The sequence below is a fragment of the Anas platyrhynchos genome, chromosome Z (assembly GCF_047663525.1).
Source record: "Anas platyrhynchos isolate ZD024472 breed Pekin duck chromosome Z, IASCAAS_PekinDuck_T2T, whole genome shotgun sequence".
Taxonomy (NCBI): domain Eukaryota; kingdom Metazoa; phylum Chordata; class Aves; order Anseriformes; family Anatidae; genus Anas; species Anas platyrhynchos.
In genome coordinates this window covers 5,976,091-6,000,499 of record NC_092621.1, presented here as the reverse complement: position 1 = coordinate 6,000,499, position 24,409 = coordinate 5,976,091, and the positions used below count along the sequence as shown (strand labels likewise).

The 24,409-nt window shown below is 36.4% G+C and overlaps 1 long non-coding RNA gene and 1 pseudogene across 2 annotated transcripts; one reads left to right on the top strand and one right to left on the bottom strand.

The window, feature by feature from the left end:
* The first annotated feature begins 4,293 nt into the window (after positions 1-4,293).
* On the top strand, positions 4,294-9,180 carry LOC110351355 (uncharacterized). Of its 2 annotated transcripts, none has more exons than XR_002398656.4 (3): positions 4,294-4,472; positions 5,415-5,604; positions 9,011-9,180. It is a non-coding gene; the product is annotated as an uncharacterized lncRNA (long non-coding RNA). The 2 variants fall into 2 exon arrangements; XR_002398657.4 differs by lacking the exon at positions 9,011-9,180 and adding an exon at positions 5,886-6,331.
* A 5,823-nt stretch (positions 9,181-15,003) lies between these two features.
* On the bottom strand, positions 15,004-15,763 carry LOC101791701 (glutamate--cysteine ligase regulatory subunit pseudogene; annotated as a pseudogene).
* Positions 15,764-24,409: the final 8,646 nt, after the last annotated feature.

Below are 24,409 nucleotides of genomic sequence, written 5' to 3'. Positions count from 1 at the left end.
ACACAGTAAGATACAGATAGAATCCCACAGAAAGTCATGAAAAAGACTATTTATTGAAACAGTCATTCCCCATCTTTTAATCTGGTGTTCTGTGGAGTTAATTGTATGTTAGATACAATTATTATTTATATATAGATATATTATGATATGATGTAGATACGTATGATATAATGTAGATACACATATAGATAGATATGTAGAACCCATCGTTTCAGGATGGCTATCTGCCTCACTATGTGAGCTCATCTATTCCATATGGTTCATTCCATATTCTGCATGGGTCACCTCTTCAAATGTCCATCCTGAAGCTCATCCATTTCTTCTACCTAAACTTTCCTCCTTTCTCCCAGCTCCCAGCTTTCCAGTTTCCAGTTAGTTTTAAGGATTACAGTCTCATTTTATTTAATGGAGTGTGCACAGCTATATTTCATTATTGCCAGAAAAATCCATATGCCACATTTTTAAAAATAAATCCCCACTAGAAATGTTGGAAACCTTACAGACTTTGATTGAGTTGCCCCAGGTCAAACTGAACATCTGGGAAAGAACTTCTGCCTAGGAAATGGTTGTGCATCCTTGAATACTCCAGTGGCCTCGCACTTGGAATAGGTTTAGGTAAAGATGTGTATAAAATGCAGGGATACCATTATAGTTTTAAAAATGCAGGGATATGGTTAAACATTTCCATACATGGACTACATTTCTCCTATGCTGTTCTGGCAGCCCAAGAGTGTACATATGCCATTGAGGTACTGGTTTAATATTAATACACATATTAATAGAAGATGGTCAAATAGTGTTTGCCAGATATATAATTTTGTAAATGCTGGCTTTTCCCCCTTCCTTTTGGCATCACAAACTATTCACAAATCAGTTGTTAATCTATTCAGTGTTTAAGGATAAGGGTCTGAGCCAAAAGCCCTTTGAAGTCAATGAAAAAAATTCCATGGACTTCAAAGAACCCTGGATCAGCCCCTAACAGAATAAGATCACAAACAAACACATAGTAGACTATCGAATTACTCATAAAGCGGTTTGCATATCTTTAGACACAGTAAACACATTGCTGTCATAGCAATTAATAGCTCAAATCCAAAATCTAAATCTCAAAATCATCAGTTAGAGATCATCTTTCTTATTTTCACTCTGGGGAGCAAATGTAAATCTAGATGTGGAACAAATGAACTGATCAGACACTGTATGTGCTTTATATGACAGTATATGAAGTGTGTAATAAAACAAAACCTTGAATAATTACTTTACACTATGTCATGCAGGTTCATTTGCATGTTTCATCATACTAAAGCTTTTGCATGATTGTATTATAAGGTTTTGAAAACACTCTTCTATTTGCCAAGTATTCCTTTTTCTCTCTTTTGTTCAACATGATATATTTTACTCATCTTACTCTCCTTTTAATGTTTTAGAAATATGAAAATAGTTAAAAATATTGTAGTAAGGATATTTCCTTTTAATATTCCTGCTGCCTCAAAATATTGTAGCTCATGCAAAGTCTCTGTATTAACAGTGAACTGTTCTTATGCTACCGCAGATTCCCTACAGAATTCTAAAGCTCCAGGATTTGGAACACAGTCATTTTTATCCAGAAGTATCCCAAAATGTGCTTTTTATGCTTTAAATTTAACATTGATAATGGTATGGATCCCATCTTTACTAGAAAGATGTTACTGTGCAAGGTAAAAAACAACTCTTTCCAAGTGCAAGAAAATGGTGCTTCTGTGTGAATGGATAGACTAATCTCCTTTTTCTTTTTTTGCTAGCTATAAGTTAGGCCAGTGCATGGCTATGGGAAAGTGGCAAGAGAGAAATTGGCAAGAGAGAAATATTTAAGCAGACAGCTGCAGATAATGACCTATCCCACCCAAAGCCAAGCAACTTTTAGACAAGCACAGTGGATTTTATTCTGAACCTCAGTAGTTTTTCTCTAGTATTACTCTCAACCAAGTGAAAACAATGTTTTTTGTTTGTTTGCTTGTTTGTTTGTTTTAAGTTATCTAGATTTAGAAAAGTATAAGCTAAGTCAGCTGAAGCTTACTGTCAGGTAACATAGGATAAGGAAACTGGTAACAGAAGGAGACTTCTTCCTTAGAATTAAGTGTAAAAAGAATATTAACCAAGGATATGCAAAATGAAACTGCTCTTGGAAAAGAGACAGACTGGAGATCTTTGGCTTCTAATATCAGTAGCGTAGGCGGATACCACATCACCAGCTGAGATGCACGTATATGTCTACATCTATATGGGTATGTATGTTTGTGCACATTCTGAACTAAAGGGGAATATTGAAACACAAGAATAATGTAGATGTTTTCCCAAATTAGACTTCTCTAGACTACAGAATGAGATGAGCTGATAAGAGTAGACGTCACAGTGTTGCAAGCACCTAAACTTTAATCTACCAACCCGTGTCTGATCACATATCTTAGAAAGCAGACTGATAAGCAGGCATACATAAATCAAGGTTCAGAGGAGGATGTTTTATGTAATGAATCACAGAATGTATTTATGTAATGAATGCACAGAATCTTAAACATTATGAAAGGCAGCCCAAACACCAAAACACTTAAGCAGTAGCTTACTTAGAAATATGCGTGCAAACATTTTAAATCTGAAAGTTTCAAGGTCCCTCCTGTATGAACATGAATGTTTCATTGAGACTTCCTTGGGAGTATATGATTAAAGTTTAGCATGTGTTTAACCTTTACCGAGCAACAATAGAGCCAACAGAACTCTGAGTTCAAAATCCTCTCCATTGGAAGGTAACTTATTTCATATTTTTTATTCTTATTTTTTTCAAAGATGAAAAAGGGGGAAAAGAAAGAATGGGGAAAAAATGACATTGTAACGTTTCTTCTTCATTTTTCCATTTTTTCCTTCTTTGTTTCTTCTTCCTTGTTTCTTCTTCCTTGTCATCCTCCTGTCCCCAAGCAAACAAATTAGCAAACTATTTTGTTTGCTAATTGTTTGTTTGTTTTTTTTTTTTCTAATTTGGGAAGGAAGACAAAATAGAAGAGAAAAAAAAAAAACATAGAAGAAAACATAGAAGAGAAGGGGGAAAGGAAGGTTGAAGCTTTAAAGAATATATACATTATTTTCTTATGAAGCTTGATAATTTATTTAAATGAATTAAAATGACAATTCACTCAAGAACAAACAAACAAACAAAACAAAACAAACAAACAAACAAAACCTTCCTCTTTGGAAAGTATTTTATGATATCTTATTTCCCCTACCTCTGTCTCTTATATTCCTTTAATGCAACACCATTTTCAACTACCACTACATATTTTGTTCTGTCTATAATATTCTAGACTGTTTGAATCAGTGAAAATTCAGCGAAATGCAGAAATATTTCTGTGCACTTCATTTCTAATACTATAATACTGTGCTTTCAACAAGCTTCTGTTCAGATGATCTGTTTCTTGTGCTCTGCTAATCATAGTCTTGGTTTCAGAAAGGAAAAAACATCCCATTTGCTAAAATAAACATTGATTTAATTTCCCTTGTTAAATTTAGGCCATTCCCCACTTTAAAACTTGTCAGTGATTTTACATTCACTCCTCTGATGTAAAATCATCAGCTACTGATTTTGCATCTGTCTTTTATCTGCTGCTGCTGAGCTAACCTCAGCTACTGGCATATTGTTCCGAATTAGGATTTCTCCCGTGATGACAGCTGCTGATAGAATTGAGACAGGCTGATACGACACCTCCAGCTCACTCGCTACTGCAGACACTGCAAAGAAGCAATTGTTGAACAACAGTTGCAAAACATTAGCACAAAATATCCCTGTACCACAAGCAGGGGAAGATGATCTTTCTTTGACTGCATTTTCTCATGAGTCTTGTCTCTGGAACCCTAATGCAAAGTCATTAAATAAAATGTAAACCTCCTGGGTGAGATTCATCTGCCCAAATGTAGCTGTTGACATCTGAGCCAGTCACTTGAGGCACTGTAATCGATGGAGAATCAAGCACATTTAAGGTACAATTCATCTAATCCTAAGGTGCAAGTCAAAAATAGGTCATTGAATTGTGCCCTAAATGTTCTTATTACTCTTTATTAATGGAAAGGAAGACTGAAGTATGGACTTCCTTATATTTCTACTCTACAGACACTCAACACAAGGTAAAATGATTCCCACCCTGAGGCCTGGCCCTCGAGTGGGCTCAGCTGAAGTGAAAGCTGATCAATAATTAAAGCTCATTGCAGGACTGCATCAGAGATAAATACTTTGAATGAGAGAGGATGAACATCCATAAGGTTCTTGTGGATTGTCTTGTAATGCTGTTACTTATAGGCAATGATTTACCACAATAGGTTCTAAAGATGGCAAATGGTAGTACTGTTAGAAACATTGCTTAAGAGTTCAGAGAAAGTGGTTTGTTCAAAGAGATCTGAAGCTATTGAGCCAATTAAGAATTTACAGACTTCTCATACGCTTTATGAAGGTAGGAAGGCTGCTAAGACTTTTTTAATGATTATACATTTACAAAGAGAATGTGCTTTAATGTTTAATGTAGATGCCTTAGAATGAATTGGAAAACGAGAAAAAAAATCACATGAATGTATTTTCCCCTTTCCCTGTGATTTTTTTAATAAAATATGAGTTACTAGTATTTAAAAAAAAAAAAAAAAAAAAAGAAATATAGGTGACTTCATTTACCCCTAAGTTTGGCACAGATTCAAGTCGTTATGGCTGCGCATTTTTCTCTCTCTACCTAAAAGGGTAGACGAAGTGGAAACAGTTGACTGGGAGTATCGTCTAGTACAATTAACCTCCTTTTTTATCTCTTTTCTGTGAAAAGAAATCTTAGAAATGTTGCTTTCTGAGATTAATAGAAGTATATATTCTTGTAGTGCCTATGCATTTGCATGTGTATTACAATTTGTATATCAGAGTTATTTAAAATAATTATTTCTTTTTATGTGATTGAAACTCATCCCAATTCAACAGGCCAAATAAAGATTTATCTCTTTCCTAAAACTTTAATTACTTATACTTTCCTTGATTTGGACTATTCTTTCCTAAAGAAGAGATCTTAAAATGAGAAGAAAGAGAAAAGAGAAGAAAATGAGTGAGATACTTTCTGTTCTGTTTAATAGAATTTGTTTAAAGAAATCCTATAAATATGTAAACTTCCTATAAAGGGATAGAGGAAAAAAAAAAAAACAAAAAAAAAAACAAAAAACAAACAAACAGAGAGAAACATCAGCTAAATTCCCTTCCTAAGGAGGGCACACTTTCCTGTTCCATTAACTCTTGCACAAGCTAAGTGCAGCTTCAGCATCTGAGCTGAGAGATGATCAGTGCCATGTGCTAACTGACTCTGACACTCAGATATTTAGGGCAGCTGTCAACCAACACAACTTTCTTTTATGCTTCTTTGCAGAATTAATTAGCAGAAGGAGAGCCCTTAATACGCATACATGTGTTCTTGCCAAGATGAACTTGGAAGGAATCTTATTCTACTCTCTACTACTGCCTATTCCCAGCAAAGCTCTAGAGGAGATAAACAAGCAAGTTCTTCTCAAGCTATCTGCAACCTGTTATCAGTGGATATAAGTCAGGAGTTATGAGAGGTAACACACATAAAAAGTCTTTGAGTGCAATGAAAATTGGCCAGTTTGGAAATAGCTGACTTCATAAATTCATGCAATTAGCTATTTCTATGAATTGCATTGAGAATACAGCTACTTACTGTAGGCTTTCACTTCAGATGTGCATGTGAGGTAAAACTTGAACTCTGCTTTGTGGCTACCTAAACTTAGGAAGTACTGCAGAGGTTCAGAAATCAGATGGTAATTCTGTGCCTGGAGGTGAGGCTCAGGTGTATTGTCACCTGTCTCCATTTCATTCACAGGCGGACTGAACTCCCTTGAGAATTTCCAAGGACTGCCCCTCTGTTCCCCTTGTGGCTAATCTTTGGAATTTCAAAAGTCTTTCTCAATATTTCAGTGACTTCTTTCTTTTTTATCTCATCCATAAGCCAGTGGGCAGTGAAAAAGGAAAGGTGAAACCTATCCAAGAAGGGTTAATAGAACTTTCTGAAGTTCAGAGATGTTGAAACTTGAATTGCATTGAATTTGGTGCAGACGTTCAGAGCAATTTTCATTTTATCTAAACTGGTGACTAAACTGACTGATTCAGACAGTCTGGCTTTTACTGGAATTGCTTCACTGCTGTCTCATTTTATCTGAATGGGTCTGCATTCCTCTTGTTTTTTCAGACACATTCAATGTGGTTTTAGTTCATCTGTATTTTAGCCATCCTCCACTGGCTCAGTAGTATTTCAACCTTGCTTTCTTCTCCTGAATCCTTTTTTTTTTTTTTTTTTTTTGTGAGTGGACATTGTCTGGAAATATTTCCAGAACTAAGTAGTCAAGGAAATGGGGAAAAAAGTCTTGTCTTCTGAGAGATTCAGAAAACAGTTGCTGCCGTGGTCAAACATGACTTAAGACAGCTACAGTCAGACTCACTTCACTTTAGCTGTTCAAAAGTTATATGCTACATCAAATCTAGGGTTCCTTGATAGTAAAAGCAGAGAGATCACCATTTCTGTATAGTCGTTAATTTGATCTAGTTTAATTTGGTCATAACAGTAGTTTAGGCTAGGTATATAACTCTTAGCCAATATTAAAATAAATTAATCCAATGTCACAAATAGGAAGACACACAGGCATTCCAATTCTTTCCTCCTGTTCTCCCCCTCACCACTCTCCTCCCAAAAAAAACCAACAAACAAACAAACAAAAAAAAACGTGTTTGACTTAGCTCATTATTCTAGTAGTCCATTTTTCTCTTTTTTTTTTTTTTTTTTTTTAAACTGTGCCTACCTGGTGTTATTTTAATAAAACTCTTGATAAACTTTATTCTGAAGGTCTTGCAGTAGTTAATGATGTAGTTCTTATATTCCTGTTCTTTTGGCCTTGTTGCTTTAAAGCACAGTCCTCAATGCAATCATGTCAGAAAAAGGAAAACATATGATCAACTACCCATGACCCTTAGGATTTGACAATGTCACAAATGTTGAGTAGCTGATTTTAACTGCCCTTCCCTCTCCCCCTCTCACCACACACTTTCCCTAAATGTGTGGGTACTTGGTGTTACTTAGCTCCCGATTTTATTTTATTTTTTTTACTTTGCCTCCTCAATTTCCATGCCTAATGAGCCTGAGCTGAGTTAATAATGGATGTAATAAGTAATGACTCATTGTTTTGGGGCCTGTGTGTCTCTGTGTGCAATGCAAGTGGAAGCCAGGGCTCCGATGCTATTTGTTCTGCCATGTCACTTGCCGCCAAGCAATGCCACTCATCAATAAAAGGCAAGATGACGGATGAGTTCATTTAATGGAATTCCTCCGAGTGAGCTGCAGCCACTGCTCTTCAGTAGGCTCGGTCTTTGAGTCTCTCTTTCTCTCTCTTTCAGTCCCTCTTCCCCCTCCCATTTTTTTTTTTTAAATATTCAGGACAGTTGGAAAGCACGGCTGGCTGAGAGGGCTGCCATTTGTGCCAGCAGCTCCTTCTGCTCTTAACAACTGCTATCCTAAATCAAATCAAGAGCTTTGAGCAGGGAGATTAAATCAGCACCACCTGATAGCAGCATCGCATGGTGTTTGTGCATCTTGCTTTCCCCTCTGTCCCTTCCGCTCTCCCCTCTCAGTAGTTAGGGTGGGTGTGGAGAGAGGCTGGCTAAACATCTGAGGAGAACAGGGTTTTAAGTGTTCTCAATATGGCCCGGTACATGCTGAATAGCTAAACCAAACCCATTCCTTTGGAAGAGTATCAGGGTCTGTCCTCATGCTTAATCTACAGACTCACAGGTTTCCAAAGCCAGATTAGCTAATCAGGTTATTATTTCAGTTTTCACATGCATGCATCTGCTCGGAAGAATAAATGTTTTCCTGCCTCCCCCCCCTCCCCCTCCCTCCCAAGCTTCTTCCACCTGCTGCTTCTTCTGCTTTGCCTTCACTTATTTGTAACTCTAAAGGTCTGATTGTGGTATTATTTAGTGGAATCAATGTCCAGTAAAGTTTTTGCAGGCGCAAAATGACACTGGACTTGATCCTCAGTTTGGGAGAAAGAGAAGAAATTAACATAGATATACATATTAACAGATCTGTGATTTCATTGAGTTCAGCAAGTTGTGACTAAAATATGTCAGAGTAGGAGAAATAGTTGTGTTTTACTTAAAACACACCACAAAACGCACATCTAACTTCATTGTCTAAGACCATGTATTTTAATACAAAATACTGCTTTTCCAGACTATGAATTATTGAGCAGGAAATGAAATTCTTCCATTCCTAATGAGATCAATAAGGATAAAACTAATCTCACAAGTTCTCCTGCTTTCTGAAAACTAACCTGGTACTGAAATAAGGAAGTAGCTAGAACAAGAATAGGTTAAAATCTTGTCTATTTACTGCAATGAGAGTTTAGGGTTCCCAATACCCTGCTGAGTTGCCTTTGCATCTTGAGTACATAATTACATAGGTATAATGGTATGTGTGTACATATTAAAAAAAGTAATACTAAATTTATTTAAAGTTCCAGGCAGATTTCCAGCTGGTGTGCCAATCCATGTTGTGTGTTGTTATTATTATTATTTTTATTTAAGAGTTATGATATGCTTATACTACACCTTGGGGTATATTTTGAAGGGAAATCTCAGTGTTTTCAACACTGGATTTTTTTTTTTTTTAAGTACTTTTCTTATGGTATTAGGAGTCACTTCACAGAAGGCCAGAGAGAGAAAGAAAGATGTGCTGCAAGGGGAACAGACATGCAGATGCAAAATGAAATCTGCTACTGTTGAAGATTTTGCAGGGTGGGAGGAAAAAAATAATTATGACATAAGTGTGTTGTAAAAGTGTATGCTACTTCTGGTTAAAAAAGATTATATTAAACTTCAAGAGAGTCCTCTGTCGTTTGGACACCTAAACAACTGTAACTTCAGCAATTTTCTTATACCAACTTTTTTTTACAGTGTCAAAAATCTGGGGGAAAGAAATGATGACCAAATATCACAATCAGCTAAGGAGAACTAAAGAGGAAGAGAAAATAGAAAGTTTTAAAACAAACTTGACACTATATGGGGAGTTGTTACGGAGAATAAATTGCAAGTATAACCTATCATTCACTTACGGGGAAAAAGGTTAAGGATACTTGGGAGGGGAGAGGGTAATGCAAAAGAATACTCTAATGGAAGAAAACATATTTTTTTTTCTGTGTGTAGTGTCTCTAAGAATGCTAATTAATACCTGTTCTCTCAAGCAGCCAGCATGGGAGTTTGCTTTTATATTTCCTAGAGCATGAGTGCACACTAGTCTCAATTAAAATGCATTTGAAAAGACTAGGTTTTTGAGAAGGGTATATATAGACAGCTAAACAGGGAATAAAGGAGGATATTAAATATCCCATAGAGTAAAAGTGTATTAAATAACCTATATAGTAATATACAAAAAGTATATTAAAAAGCCTATGGAGTACAGACAGCCAAGAAACAGATTAACAGAGCATTACATTTTATTGTTGAGCACAAATGTTCCATTCCTTTCTCTGAGCTCCTAATCAGCATTTTTCATTATTTCCCTTCCCCTGTATTTGGCTCCTGTGCCTCAGTGCCCATAGCAACACTTCCAGTAGCGTTAAAAACTAGATACTGCAACCACGTTCCCAGGCACAGAGCTTTGCCAAGGCCTACATTTGATCCAGCTAGGAGCACATGCCTTCTCGGTGGTACAAGGTCATAATAATAATTCTCCCTTCAGGGGCAAACAGTCTTAGGAGTGATCCCCCACTATTCTCCCCTACTATCTTGGCTCATTCTGATCTCAGTTGTTATTAAGCTCGTTTTATGATGCAGTCAGAGCAGCTTGTTTACTTACAGAAATGGTTATTCAGAAAGTGGATGCCTACAATGAGAGCAGAAGTCTGTGTGTGTGTGCATGTGCGCATGTGGTGCATCTAGGGAGAGAAAAATGGCTTGTTTTAGGGACACATCATTCCTTTGAACAACCCCCATATCCCCCCCCCAAAAAAAGTGAGCCTCAATAGGCTATGCTTTGTTTTGTTCCATTTGTACCTTGCCCTGGTTTTCTCCCTGTAGTGTCTAATGTACATTTCAATGGATGGGAATGATGACAGAAGACATTTGCAGTCCCTTGAGGCATGGTAGCAATACCTGGAAATGCTTTCAGTACTAAGTATTCTGAAGAGAAAAGTAATGCTCTTTTTATTTTTTTTTCCCCATTCACCTCTTACACCAAGACTGGGATTTCAATTTTTTTTTTTTTTTTTTTGGGGGGGGGAAGGGGGATGTGGGGGGAAGAGGGAGAGGAGCGTATTTCCTTGTACCTTATCAGCAGATTCACCCCTCACCTTTACTTTCAAAATTGTTCATGGATGGGCTCTCCATACTGAAGTCTGGAGAGAACTTTCAGTTTGTTGCATGAAAAAACATGGCTAACAGGAAAAACTTGGTTTTGTTGGACTGAGTGTGGGAAAATGGGAAGTAAGTGGACGCTCTTGGCAGGAAAGTCAACAGAAGGGCAATTAGATGTTTTTGTAGTTGACTAGAAGAAAGGGAGAGATGAGTGGATCGTTCTTGTATTTCACTCAAACTAAACATTTTATTATTGCATAGATGGCAAAAGAAATCATTCACAGTAGGATATTTGCATTATTTGAGCCAGAGAACTACAAAGATTTCTCAAGACCTCCATGCAGTGACTGATGATAGGAAGAAGATGGGAATCTTTATAGTAAATGTATCAGAGCTAGTGACAAATCCTAGTATTAAGACATCTAAAAAAATATTCTAGTGCAGTTTTAAATGATTAAGTGCAAAATGACTTTACACTAGGGCAACTACATTGACTTCAGTGGTGTGGTTAATAGTTAGCAGAGATGTAATGTTTAGTTTTATGAATAATTTTACATTGATTTACACCAGGAAGGAGCTGCACTGGAGGGAGTGAAGCTATGCACACAGCATTGGATGAACAAAAGCTGAGGCCTATCCCCAACAATTTTTATTTCTGCCTTCATATCAGAACTGTATCAAATGTATTTCTGGTCTACTTATCCTTCCACGAAGACACAATGTGCCACCTCTGTGTTCTATTTCACTGTTCAGGTAGGACTCTTCTATTACAAGGACAGTAAAATATTTACTTTGAGAGTTAACATGATGTGGGTACTTGTACCTGAGGGAGGAAGAATTCTCCTTCATCAAAACTGTACCCTAAAATTCATGAAAAAACTTAAATTATGTAGATTTTATGGAAACAAGGACTACATTTCATCTTCACAAATAGAAGCTACATCATGCTATGTCTATAGTGTGTATTTGACTCAGATCTGAGTCTGTATAGTACACTAATGACATCCAAGAAAAATGTTACATATTGACAACACTGACAATTAACAAGATATTGAAAATCTCTGATGTGCTTATGAACTCGATCTCTGAACTTCTGGTTATTTAGTCTTTCCTACTTGAAACTACGGGTTGATATCTCCAAAGCTTCTTTTCTATTCTGATAATGAAGTGGCTAACAAAGTTACTTACAGTTCAGTATGTGGAGCAGCAACTAACACTTTTCCTGGTACTAACACTATTCCTCCCCAACTTCACACGTGGGAGGTATGAGGTTCCCTTCCAGATAAGACAAGGACATACAGAATGATTCATTCTCTGATCCATCCTCTAACTCCATTCTTCCACATACTTGCTGTTCTGAATAAATCCAAGTGAGGAGGGAAACCTGCTTAGTTAGACCATGGCTACAAACAATGGTAGTCCCAGCTGCTGCAATGGAACTTGTACCAGTTTCAACAACTGGAGACATTAAACCATCAGTGTGCAATGCACAAAGAGGAAATATCAGGTGAGTGGCACCAAGACCTAGGAAGCAATTCATTTCAGTAGTACAGTACTTTGAGGTGCATAACTGATGCAGATAGTTTCAGAATATATGAAATTAAGGTCTGCATGTATCTTGATTTGGATTTAACAGTCTCTGAGCTTGTTCACCTAGTCAGAGTTCAGTAGCAAATCTAGGCCAAAACTGCAATGCAGACTGTCAGTTAGTTGTTTCCCAGGTCTCGGGAGGGAGAAATCAGTCTCCTCCTGAACTCATTTCTGGCACTTCTCTGTAGAACAATTCATGAACTCAGATTTTTATTTTTTTATTTTTTCCTGACTGTGTTTTATTATACTAAATTGCATCATTTCAGTTAAACATTTGTTATAACTTAAACAGAATAGCCACACAAGGCCCTATTCATGCACCTGTAATATTTTGCATGCATCTGTATTTGCAGTTAAACATGTAAAGCAGGACAAAGTCATGGATTATTTCTCAGTCCTTGAGATGAGAGAGGCTGGGATGGACAGAGCTGGTAAGAGGAGGGCACTGCTGGGTGTTCTTCAAATGACTTCTGCATATTCCGGGTAGTCTTGAAGATTCTGAGAAATCACAATCGCAGTGACTGATGATTGTGTACAGCCAAAATAAACATCTTTTGTTCAGTATGTGCTCTTATTTCAGCCCCTATCCCACAAGATTTTACTGAGGCAGGTTAGCTCAAAGTAGCACAGCAGTTCTTGATCTCTCTGTTAAGACAGCTCAGCTTTTTAAAGCACATATGCAATTTTGACAAATGTGTATCACAGTTTATTCCTGTCTTATTCTTTCATATCTTCTGTATTAACAGATGTGTGTGCATATGCATGCACACACATTGAGTTTGTCCAGGTTATTGAACTGTAAGATTCTTTGGAGCCACTTTGGTAGTCTGGTGCATGACACCAGTCCTGCACTATTGAACAAATAGAATGCCATCTCTGCTTTCTATGTTAACAGAAAACTTGTACAACATTTCTCATGTTTCTCTAATAGCCCTAATAATCAAACACTGGACCTCAAAAAGCTCTGCTGTTATTTCACATTTCTTCTAACTTATTTTTAAGAAAAAACACCTTCCTTGTTAATACGACAATATACCACACTGAATTCCAACCTATTATACTTGTGATATTACAGTTCTTAACCATACTGTAGCTTTTTTCCAGTTTCTTCTAGATACATGGTTCATAACATCTGTTATATACTTGAGTCCATTTATAGCTTCCTGTACTTTAAATGTGTATCTTATTCTTGACTACAAATTCCCACTTAAAACTTTTGTTTATTAGCAATTGTCGTTCAGAAGAAAACAGGATGTGATCTGAACAACTAAGAAGAGTTGGAAGGTCATTACCTAAGTTGTTGTTGACCCAGGGGGATCATATTTGGAAGACAAGGACATCCTGTTCTACCATTGATATTGCTTCATTGACTTTTTCAGAGCCCAGTGTTTATTCTAGCTCTGCAATGTGCCTCCACAAACACAGATGAAAGCTAATGGAGTAAATTTCCCTAGTTTCACCATCATCTTGTTTTTCATAGTTGTATGGCCATGTTCATACAACTGATTGCATGACCAATTCAAAGAATTTAAACATTCATCAAGCACATCAGGTAATAAAATAAGAGCATTGAATGCAAGTAAATTGACTCCTTTAAGATTTAGTTAGCTATATGTTCATAAGATATATGAATTTAATCACTGAGCAAATAAGAAACAAACCTACATGTATGTGAAGAATGTTATGCACAATTTATTTCCTACTAACTCTCCACTTCTCTGCTTCTGGAGAAACTAACAAACAGAAAAATCACAAGCCCTACCCTAGAAAAGCTGAAACCTTGCAATCTGTTTGGAGTTTATTCCCACCTTTCCTCGTCCTTTGCTCTGCTTTATGTGATGTACTGTTCATTCCTACCACCTCTTTATAGCTGTTTTGTTAAAGTTCATACCACAAAGACCTGTAAAGGAAATTTACGACTCTTGGGGTTTCAGCAAATTCTAAATAACCATAACATGTTACCATGCTTCATAACCATGAAGCATTAATTAAAGACACTGGAGTCTAAGTTATAACAGAGATGCTGACATTTAAGCCCCTTGCACCGTGTAAATTAAAAATGGTATGACAAACAGTGAGTAATTTGATGGTCAGAGGTTCATAATAGATACCTTAATATCTTTGTCATGAAAAAGAGTCTGTCCTTGGTTTAACCCATGCTGAACAGCCCAGGGGTCTGGTTCATAAAGCATGACACTGCCTAAATATTTTTACAATAATTTATATATTGGTCTGGGAATAGCATAGCACATACTTGAGACTAAACAAACAAGCAGGAAATTTGTGAACTGAATGTATTAATGCAAAGATAAATTCACTGTTATCCATGTATCTGCATGATACTGCAGATTTTAAGGAATCCACTGATCCATCATCACTTATAAAACTCACAATTCACAAAAACTTACAAACTATCACTTATAAAACACACAATTCACATTTAATTGATTATTAGGTAAGTAAGTTAGCATGAGTCACATGCTAACTTACTGTTTCTGGGCATATTAAAGAGAAGATGCCCCTGCCTTAATCTACCTACACCAGAAAAGGCAACACATAGAGGAAGTAGGCTAGTCTTCATTATATATTTTTTCATACTGTGTAACATAAATGATCAGTGCTATGATCCTTATGTTCACATAAGATGTAGCTTAGTATATCCAAAGAAACTGTTGGATTTCTGTTGAGTCATGTAATAAGATTCATTTAACTAGTGCAGACACTTGTATGTGAGCTGGGCACAGTAGAGTCATTCAGGTGCATGCACTGGTTAATAGGTTAAGAAAGAAAAATAATGTTAGAGCATTGCAGACACTCCTGCTGACATCACACTGAATAATTACAACTTTTGGTCTTGGTTGTAAATATTGTAAAAGTCTCCCTAGGAAAAAAAACAACAAACACTGTTCCCCCATCCCCAAGAAATTAAAACAGTAGGCCATTTCAAAGAAGAATTAAAAAATAAATAAATAAATAAATAAAAGGATGAAAAGGATGAGAGTGTTTTAAGAGGCATTTCTTTTAGCTTGCATGATATAGCATCTGGACTTGACTCTGCTTTTAACAATGACTGAATGTTAGAGAATCCATAAAGGAATCCATTTGTGCGCTTTGATATTCTGGATGCTTACCCAAAGAACTTCTTGGAAACTTGCTTCATGAAGTAATTCTTTTGAGTCATTATTTCAGTTAGCAACTGTATGTCAACCTGTTTTGCAAGTGCTGTGAGATCAAGTGGCATCACACAACAGGAAGCTAGGTTCACCTGATTACTACTTGGTTTCACCTGTGCCCACACATACACTTGTTCTAACAGTGTTTTATCAAAGTCAGAGGTATATATGGTAACAATCTTTTTATTTTGAACCAGACTTTCAAGTTCTTGCCAAGAAGGTTGCAAATACTCTGAGAGGCTATTTCCGTCTTCAGTGGGAGGTGGGGCAATAATGACTGAATCTAACTGAGCAACCCCAAGAGCTGAACGTGCCATATCAACTGCATCTCTGATGAAGAGTTTGATCCAATGATGAAAAGTTTTGCTGATACTTTCAACTCATCCCTTTCTTTATGATTCACTTTTTCTATGGCTTGAGTTACAGTACATTCTGGAACCTCCACTATTTCCTGGTTCAGATCTTGTCCTATCTTTAAGCTCCATTCAGTCAGTGTTTTCTGAATGCAGTCCCCCCACTCCTCGCTGGGGGTGGCTGGGCACTTCTTGTGGCCACAGCCCCGGTTGAGCAGGTTGCCAGTCTGCAGGTTGAGGGTGAGTCAACACCAGGGTCGGGCGGCTGAGGTTGCTCATGCCTCATGGGCCTGCACGCCACCCATCACTGGCCCCGGCCCTTGAGCATCTGAGGTCACTAGCCCTGTTCAGCCAGAAAAGAGGAGGCTGAGGGGAGACTTCACTGCAGCCTACAGATTCCTCATGAGGGGTAGTGGAGGGGCAGGTGCCGATCTATTCTCTTTAGTGACCAGTATTTCTCTATTCTCTGTAGGGACCCACAGAAATGGTGTCAAGCAACAGGGGATGTTCAGGCTGGACAGGAAAAGGTTCTTCTCTGACAGCATTGTTGTGCACTGGAACAGGGTCCCCAGGGGCGTAGTCACGGCACCAAGCCTGTCAGAGTTAAAGAAGCATATGTGCACTCAGGCACATGGTGTCATAGAGCAGACTAGATGAACAGAATAAATTAACTAACCATTCAGTGGATAAAGAATTGGCAAGATGGTCACATTCAAAGAGTTGTTCTCAATGTCCAGGCAGTGATGTGTGCTTGCAGCCCAGAAAATGAACCATATCCTGGGCTGCATCAAAAGAGGTGTAGCTAGCATGTTGAAGGAGGTGATTCTTCTCCCTTCATCACACTCACAAGGCTCCAGCTGGAATTCTGGGACCCCCAACATAAGAAAGACATGGACCTGTTAGAGTGGGTCTGGAGCAGGGCCTTGAGGATAATCAGAGGGCTGGAGCACCTCTTCTATAAAGAAAGGCTGAGAAAGTTGAGGTTGTTTAGCCTGGAGAAGAGAAAGCTCCAGGGAGACCTTATTGTAGTCTTCCAGTACTTAAAGGGGGCCTACAGAAAAGCTGGGAAGAGACTTTTTTCAAGGGCATGTAGTAACAGGACAAGGGGTAATGGTTTTAAACTAAACCAGGCAAGATTTAGGTTAAATATAAGAAGAAGAAATTCTTCACTATGAAGCTGATAAGGTACTGGAAAGGTTGGCTAGAGAAGTTGCGGATGCACCATCCCTGGAAAGTGTTCAAGTCCAGGTTGGATGGGACTTTGGGCAGCCGGGTCAATTGGAAGGTGTCCCTGCCTTGGGGATTTGGAACTAAATGATCTTTAATGTCCCTCCCAACTCAAACCATTCTGTGATTCTATGAGTCACAGAACAATTAAGGTTGGAAAGGACCTCATGAGTTCCTCAAGTCCAACTTCATAATAAAGCCAAATTACTTTCGATTAGGTTGCTCAGGGGTTTCTGTACAAAAGCCTATAAGTACTGATTTCTTTCTATTTCTATTTGATGAAGGAGGTGGCTAAGGTAAAGAGTCTGAATGGTAAATGTCTGTTAGAAGAGGCAAGTACTGCATGTTATAGACCATGTATATATTCCTGTTCTCCTGCAATTAACAGCTGAAATGGGGGATATACAGGAATCTAAGTTATCTAACTTCTCTTCATATTTTCAGTGAAGTAGCAATCAGGAACAGTATATTAACCATGGGGCAGTAATATTCCAAAATATCAGTCCCAATTGTTTACAATAGCAGAAGCATGCTTTTAACTGCATATCTAATAGCTACTTAAGTTGCAATTATCTTCAAAGATATAGTTAAATATTTTGTTCCAACATGAAAGCTTGTGACACGTGCAAGAGATATACCCAGATCACCTATGTGTCCCTCTAGGAAGAGGAAAACCTGCAGAGCAATTATACCACTCCAGGTTTGATAATCTGCTAATGGTTCTGCTATTTTTTCGCTGCTGAGCTGGGCCAGCATCCTATGAAGACTTTTTCTGCTGCAGAATCTTAAGATGTAAATGGTAAACAAGGAGGTAAGCAGAGGCTGGCTTGAAAACTTGTTAGGAGTTCTTCACCTTTACCTCAGATTTGTTCCATCACTTTCCTTGCATATCCTTCCTGCTTTGTGCTGCTATTTAATATCCCACTAGTTGTGTAATTTTAGCTTCCAAATTGAATAAGATGTTCCCTCCAGTGGAACCCTCACCTTGATAAATTGCCAAATAGTAATTATTATTCCTTCCAGAGCCTGAGATATGGAATCATGGCTGTAATTTCCAAGGCCTGAGAGCTGAGAAATTTATGCTATGCTTCTCTCCATCGAAGTTTTCATCTGAGATCATATTTCAAGCCCTTTCCTTTGATGATATGATTAAGATAATTCCTTTATGAAGTTCAAGCCTCTGTGAGATATTCAAGAAGGAACCTGATAGTTCTTAAGCTTCGTTTGCTTCCCCTATGAATATCAGCAGTGGATGAAGGAAAAAAGCAGAGATAGGATGCCTGACAGTTTCAAATGCTCCTAATTTTTTAATGTTAATTATTATGGTAACATCTGCTGGCCTCAAATATGGGGCCTCTATTCTTGTGAGTGCTATATAAAACTAAAGGAAGAGACCTTTTTTTTTTTTTTTTTTTCCCTCAGCAATCCTGTCTATAGCAAGATATATAGATATATTATTAGCTTGTTTGCTTTTTTATTTATTTTTTTATCAGATGCTGATGTGAAACTTAGTGAGATTCACTTGTTGAGAAGATTACTCAAACTCTGTGCCAAATTCAATAGTACTTGTACTTAATACCCTTTCTGAGAAAGTAGAATAGGATAAATATTGTAATACACATAATCTGCATTTTCCCATAGCATATATACCCCTGGATATGTAAAGTAAAATTTACACTTTATTCAGATAGGACAATACTGTATTATTTTGGTATTCCTCATCCAAAGACATCAACTAGATTAAGAAAAAGAGTTATGTTATCCCAGTTTTACAAATGTAAACGGGCATCTAACAAGATGTAGCTGAAGATATAGAGGAAGCCTAGTCTAAGTTAAAAAAAAAAAAAAAAAAAAAGTGACTAATGAGATTTTAAATACCTATTTGCCTATAGCATCTGTGTTTAGTAGCAATGTAGTGTCTGCATCAGAGTTATCTCATTTACCTTTAAATATTAACAGGTGACTTTCAACCTTTAGTCCTCCTGAACAATAATTTTAGTTGCCAGATTTTTACTGTGGAATCCAGAGAATGCAATGACAGACCTCTGTCTAATGGTATACCTAGCCCATCTACATCAGTCACTGGCAGTCTCAGGAGGACAGCAAGAAACTCTCTAATAGAGGTTTGTGGAATAGACAGACCACACAGACTTACTCTAACCCTTCCAGCTACTGATTGGGTATGCCCTGAACTGGAAGGTTTACTTTCTGGTTTATGTGTGTACTTCATATATGAAGTATATATGAAGTGTATATGAAGTACTTCCTTCAATGCTTTTGAATATTCTCATATGTTTAAGCTCCTTTGGTGTCCTCAAGCTACAGTGTAAGGATTTAGACTAAATTAGCCAAGATGCTACTGTCCTGCGGACACAAGCATGTCCCATATAGGTGTTTCCTCATGAGCATAAAACATACTTGGATTTAAAAACTATTTTACTATTGAATTGGGTAGGGGCTACATCCATTCCTATTACCTCCAAATATATGCCCAAATATTATTTCTACAAGAAAACACTTAAAAACTCATTCCATCTGTGATGGAGGAGATAAAACATCTCTTTATTATATGTTTGATGTTCAATTTAGGGGGTAAAAAAGTGGCTTGCTGTGTTAAATCCTAATTTAAATAATAAGTATATTAAAGCTTTCTTCTGTTATGATCCTGTTTTATAGGCTCATTGTTCATGGCATGTCCTTATTGCTCATGTACATGACAGATGAACATACCATAGCCTCCACTATCTCCATAAATTGTGATTACAGATTGAAATATGATATGGCTCATTATTTATTTGGAGCTTTAAAATTTTCTCAAGGATATTTTTTCCTTCTTTGGAGTTACTTTGTTTTAATGATGATGAAAGGCTGTACAAAAACACATAAGCAATCCAAAGTCCTTTATTTTACCATGTAATGGGCTGAGGTGTACCATACTGTCCCTTCTCCAATAAGCAGTATTTCCTGGTGCAGAGTAATCTCAGTAAGTCATTACTTTGCTCATTGTTTAGGCTTCAAATCATCAAAGCATTTAAACACACACTTAACTTTAGTGACTGATTAATTGCCACTGGAATAGGATTTAAGCACTTGCTTAAAATTAAGTGGGTGTTTACATGCTTTGCTAAATAAGGATGAAATGCTAAACTGAAATCATATTTGTGTCTGAGTGGAGATTGTTCCCAAGTTTACTAAGAAAACAGTTTTGGTGGTTTGTTTGTTTGTTTGTTTCAGGATCCAAAAAAAAAAAAAAATCTTAATAGCATAAAAAGAATGCAATGGATTTTGCTCTCCACTGACACAATATGAAGTTTTGTGAAAATATCCAAACAGAAAAATCTTTTATTTTCTGTTAGATTATTGGTTGCGAAGACAAATCAAAACCTGCTCTCTCCCTTTCCTTATGACCTCACAACATCCTGAAGTCTTTCTTGAGGAATTCTTCTCCTAACTTGTCATAGATTCCTTAAATTTTGAAGCCCTTTTAGACATTTCTATCACTGTCTGCATAGCTCTGGACACCTGACTGCAAACTCTGCATTCATTTTGGGACCTGCATCTTCCACTTTCCAATCCCTCTAACTATCTGCACTTGGTAGTTGATTCATCATCCAATGCCACCAAAGGTTACATTGTAATAACATCAGTGAGGCTTTGGGCAATTCTGGAAAATTTCTTGGTTCAGTCCCATCTTCTCAGACTATCCATTAGATGCAAACACTTGCTGTCATTAGATGCAAACAGCTGGAGATGTTAAGGTCAGTGGCAAATTTCTGCAAGATTTGTTAAGGCCCATGTTTCCGTTGAAGGTGTCTGCTACTTTAACAGACTAGTAGTGGAGTTGGGGAATCAGGAAAGGGAGCACGCAATTACAATCTTTGCTTCCCATTTCCTTTTTCAGTGTATTAGACTGTATTTGGAAATATTTTTAACTAATATTCTTAGGACATGTTAGTAGGCATTTTCATTGATCAGTATTTACTAATTATATAAATTTGGTGGGACAGGAAAAACAAAACATTATTTATGATTCCTGCTATTTTGGTTGCTGTCAGTATTGCCAGAAAGAGAAAGCTTTTCTTCTCTCTCACCCTGCCTTACATTCTTTCTCCCTCTTCTGTCCTTCAAGAAAATTGTCCTTTTATTTATTTTTGCACTATCCAAGAGTGGCAGCTGATTTTGAAGTGTCAGACTGTTTTTTTGTTTGTTTGTTTGTTTTTGTTTTGTTTTGTTTTTTGGATGTTACCATTTATTGCAAAGAGGATAAAATCAATGTGACATTTCCAGAACAATGATGGATGAAAATGATGAGTGGTCTTTAAACGCAGAAGGCTAATTTTTAAAAATGTCACTAGTGTACTATTTCAGAGTTTGTCAAAGATAAAACAATAAAAGTTATAGATATGAAAACTAATAATATTTCACTGGGTAAGCTACAGATAAGCAGACAGTACAGTATACAAGTTCTATATGCTTCTAAATATAATATGATAGAAATGCTGCAGAAAGGACAGCATTAAATATAGTTACTTTGGGTTATTTGATTAGATCTTCGTTTATGAAGACCTTGATTTCTAAGGCTATGACCTTGCAATCAGTTGTTCTAGGAAGGACCACTGGGCTGGCATTTTACACTATGGAGAATTCACATGGACTCAAGGGATTGATCTGATGGCCAGGTTTTATGAGTTGCCTGAACAACACAGTTATTGTGCTTTTCAAGCTATTAGTGTGTCACAGTGTGAGTTTCAGATACTGAAATTTGTTCCTTACTCTGAACAGGTACTGCTTCTGATAAACAACCTCCCTTTGTGGCTTGTTACCTACAGTAACCCATGCACATAAAGCAGAGGAGACTCTTGATACCCTGCAGCTCCAACAGACTTTAACAGCTTGTGTGTGCGTATTATTACTATTTAATTCCTAGTTATTTCATTTACAAGTCATGGATGAAAATCTAGTCCTGAAGGCAGAGACCTTCCCCATTTGATGTTATTGGTGAAGCCATGTGAAATTATTCAACAGTATCAGCTCTGTTCTTAAGTTAACGTTCACAGGCAGAAAGATGGTGTGATTCAGTCATCCAAATCTGGCACAAGCACTTCAATGAATAGGAGGAGTACAGGGAAGCAAGAAGTAAGCATGAAAATAATTAACCCACATTTGATAAATAGAGAAATAGGAATATCTAAAATGTTATGCACCCACAGAAGGGGAATTAATACACATTTGCCAACTACTGGACATGAAAAGAATCTGGTGACCTAGGTCTCTAGTGACTTTGGCTAAATTGTCATAGTTAATTTACATGCCAAAAGGTGTTTTATTACCAAAACTAAGGGGTCTGTGAAATGTCAGTAAATAAAATTTAAAGATCTCTAAGAAATTTAACTTATATTTGAATGTGTCTCTATCTCAATAGTGTATTTATGTAGTTATTGCCCAACTGGTGTAGTTTACAAGTAGCTGAAAAGCAGATGTCAGTATTTACCATATTTACCATGCTCAAATAGATGCCTTGTTTTGCAGTTGTGAAGTATTGAAGTTTAAAAACAAAACAAACAAACAAACAAACAAACAAAAACAAAAACAAAACAAAAAAAAAAAAAGAAAAAAAGGAGGAAAAATCACACAGCAGCTTAAGCTTGATGTTGGTTTTATAACCTCATTTGGTGGAAAAATAACTTCACAGTTTAACTGCAGATTAAATCTGATCTGATTCAGCTCTAATCATCTCATTAGAGGCAAATGAACATAAATTGTGAATCAACTTGGAAAGAAGGGTGTTGGAAGATTTATGATAACTCCTCCCATCACTACACTAGACACAAACATTAACCAAAATACTGGAAAAAAAAAAAAGGATACAGTAAGCACCTGTTTAAGGCCTTGTTTATCATTGTTCAGCTCTATAAAGACACGGTCTGACTTGAGAGTTGATGAACAAATTAGTCTTTCAATTAAAGAACTGAAAAAATGGTGAATTCAAAGGTTGGTCTCATGTTTCTAATGATCATGTTCAAAAACGGCTGTGAGAAGTCATACAGCTATGTTTAAGTAACTATTTGCTGGTACTAAATTTAAATCTGTACAATATTTGCATCCAGTTCTGGCCCACTGAAAGTCACCTGAAATGTTTCTAGATGTTCACTTATCTGTATAAATGTGTTTCACATATTTTCCATTAGTGGAAACCTTTGAACAGCACATAAATGAGACACTGGGATGGTCTATATCTATATTTCAAACCAAAAGGTGAATGTTAAAACAATGGAATGTTAAAATGGAATGTTAAAAAGGAATGTTAAAACTTCCTTCCTCTAGCCTCATTTCTGTGTATTGGAAATAAATTTGGTATATATATTGGTATATTTAAGTATTAATACTTGTTATATAAAAGTATTTAATGTTATCTCATATATAGATTTCTCTTTCTTGGTCCACTTCAAATCTTTACTTTAGCTTATGCAAGAAAATATGTGTTTAGAAATATTTTCAAAGGAAAAAAATCTCTGTAGAGGTAATGTAACTTTTTTTCATACTTTTAGTAAGTCATATACTTGTACTTTGTAGTCACATGTACTTATTACATGGGGATGTGCCTTTTCTATTCACAAACACCTGTTCATATGAGATATTTTGCTTGCCTTTAGTCCTACCAGAAATTTTACAGATGGCTAAGGAGAGTAGTTGCATAGGAATCCCTGATTAATCTTTGTAGGCCTAATATGAAGAAGAAAATACAAGACATTCCAAATCCAAAAAAAATCCAAGATTACAAGAAATCTTCAGGAATATGATTCACTAGACAGAGTGGGGAAGTTGTAAGGGGTGGAGTATACAGGGGACAGACCAAAACTTCAGAAAATAAATGCTAGTAGTTGCTGTCAGTCTGCATGTACCATATGGAAAATGATGTCTATGCATCAACCACGATTGGGAGAATATGAAAAGAGGAACCTTGACACAGTTGTAGTTATATTGCTACATGTAGTATTGTGCTTTTAATCATAGAAAGGTCAGGACTTCCCAATTACGCACACGTCAAACCTGTTTTTTTTTTTTTTTTAATATATGGATAACAGCAATAGCAGCAACCTAATTTTTCCTCTCTTTCTGTGGTAATAGAAATTGCTAAGTCCTTTTTGCTGCTATTTCACATAAAATAAAATAAAATAAAATAAAATAAAATAAAATAAAATAAAATAAAATAAAATAAAATAAAATAAAATAAAATAAAATAAAATAAAATAAAATAAAATAAAATAAAATAAAAAGTCAGCCATAGGTAGCCACTGGGGTGAGGGTGGGGATTTGAATTGTTTAATTAAGTTAATTAATTTTAAATTAAATTTAAGTTATAGTAGGCAAAAAAAAAAAAAAAAAAAAAAAAAAAAAAAAAAAAATATATATATATATATATATATATATATATATTACTGAAACAAAGAAAAGAGGACTTTCTCAAATAAAAAGTGATGAGAATCCTCAGCTACTACTTCTACTACTGCTAACGACACCTACGCTGTTTATAATTTGACATCAATGTTCTATTTGTGCAGCATGAATGACTTCTGCAATCTCCAGAAACTCACCGGAGATACTGTATATCTTTGGAATGTAGCCCTCTGAAATATTTAAAAATATTTGACTTTGAA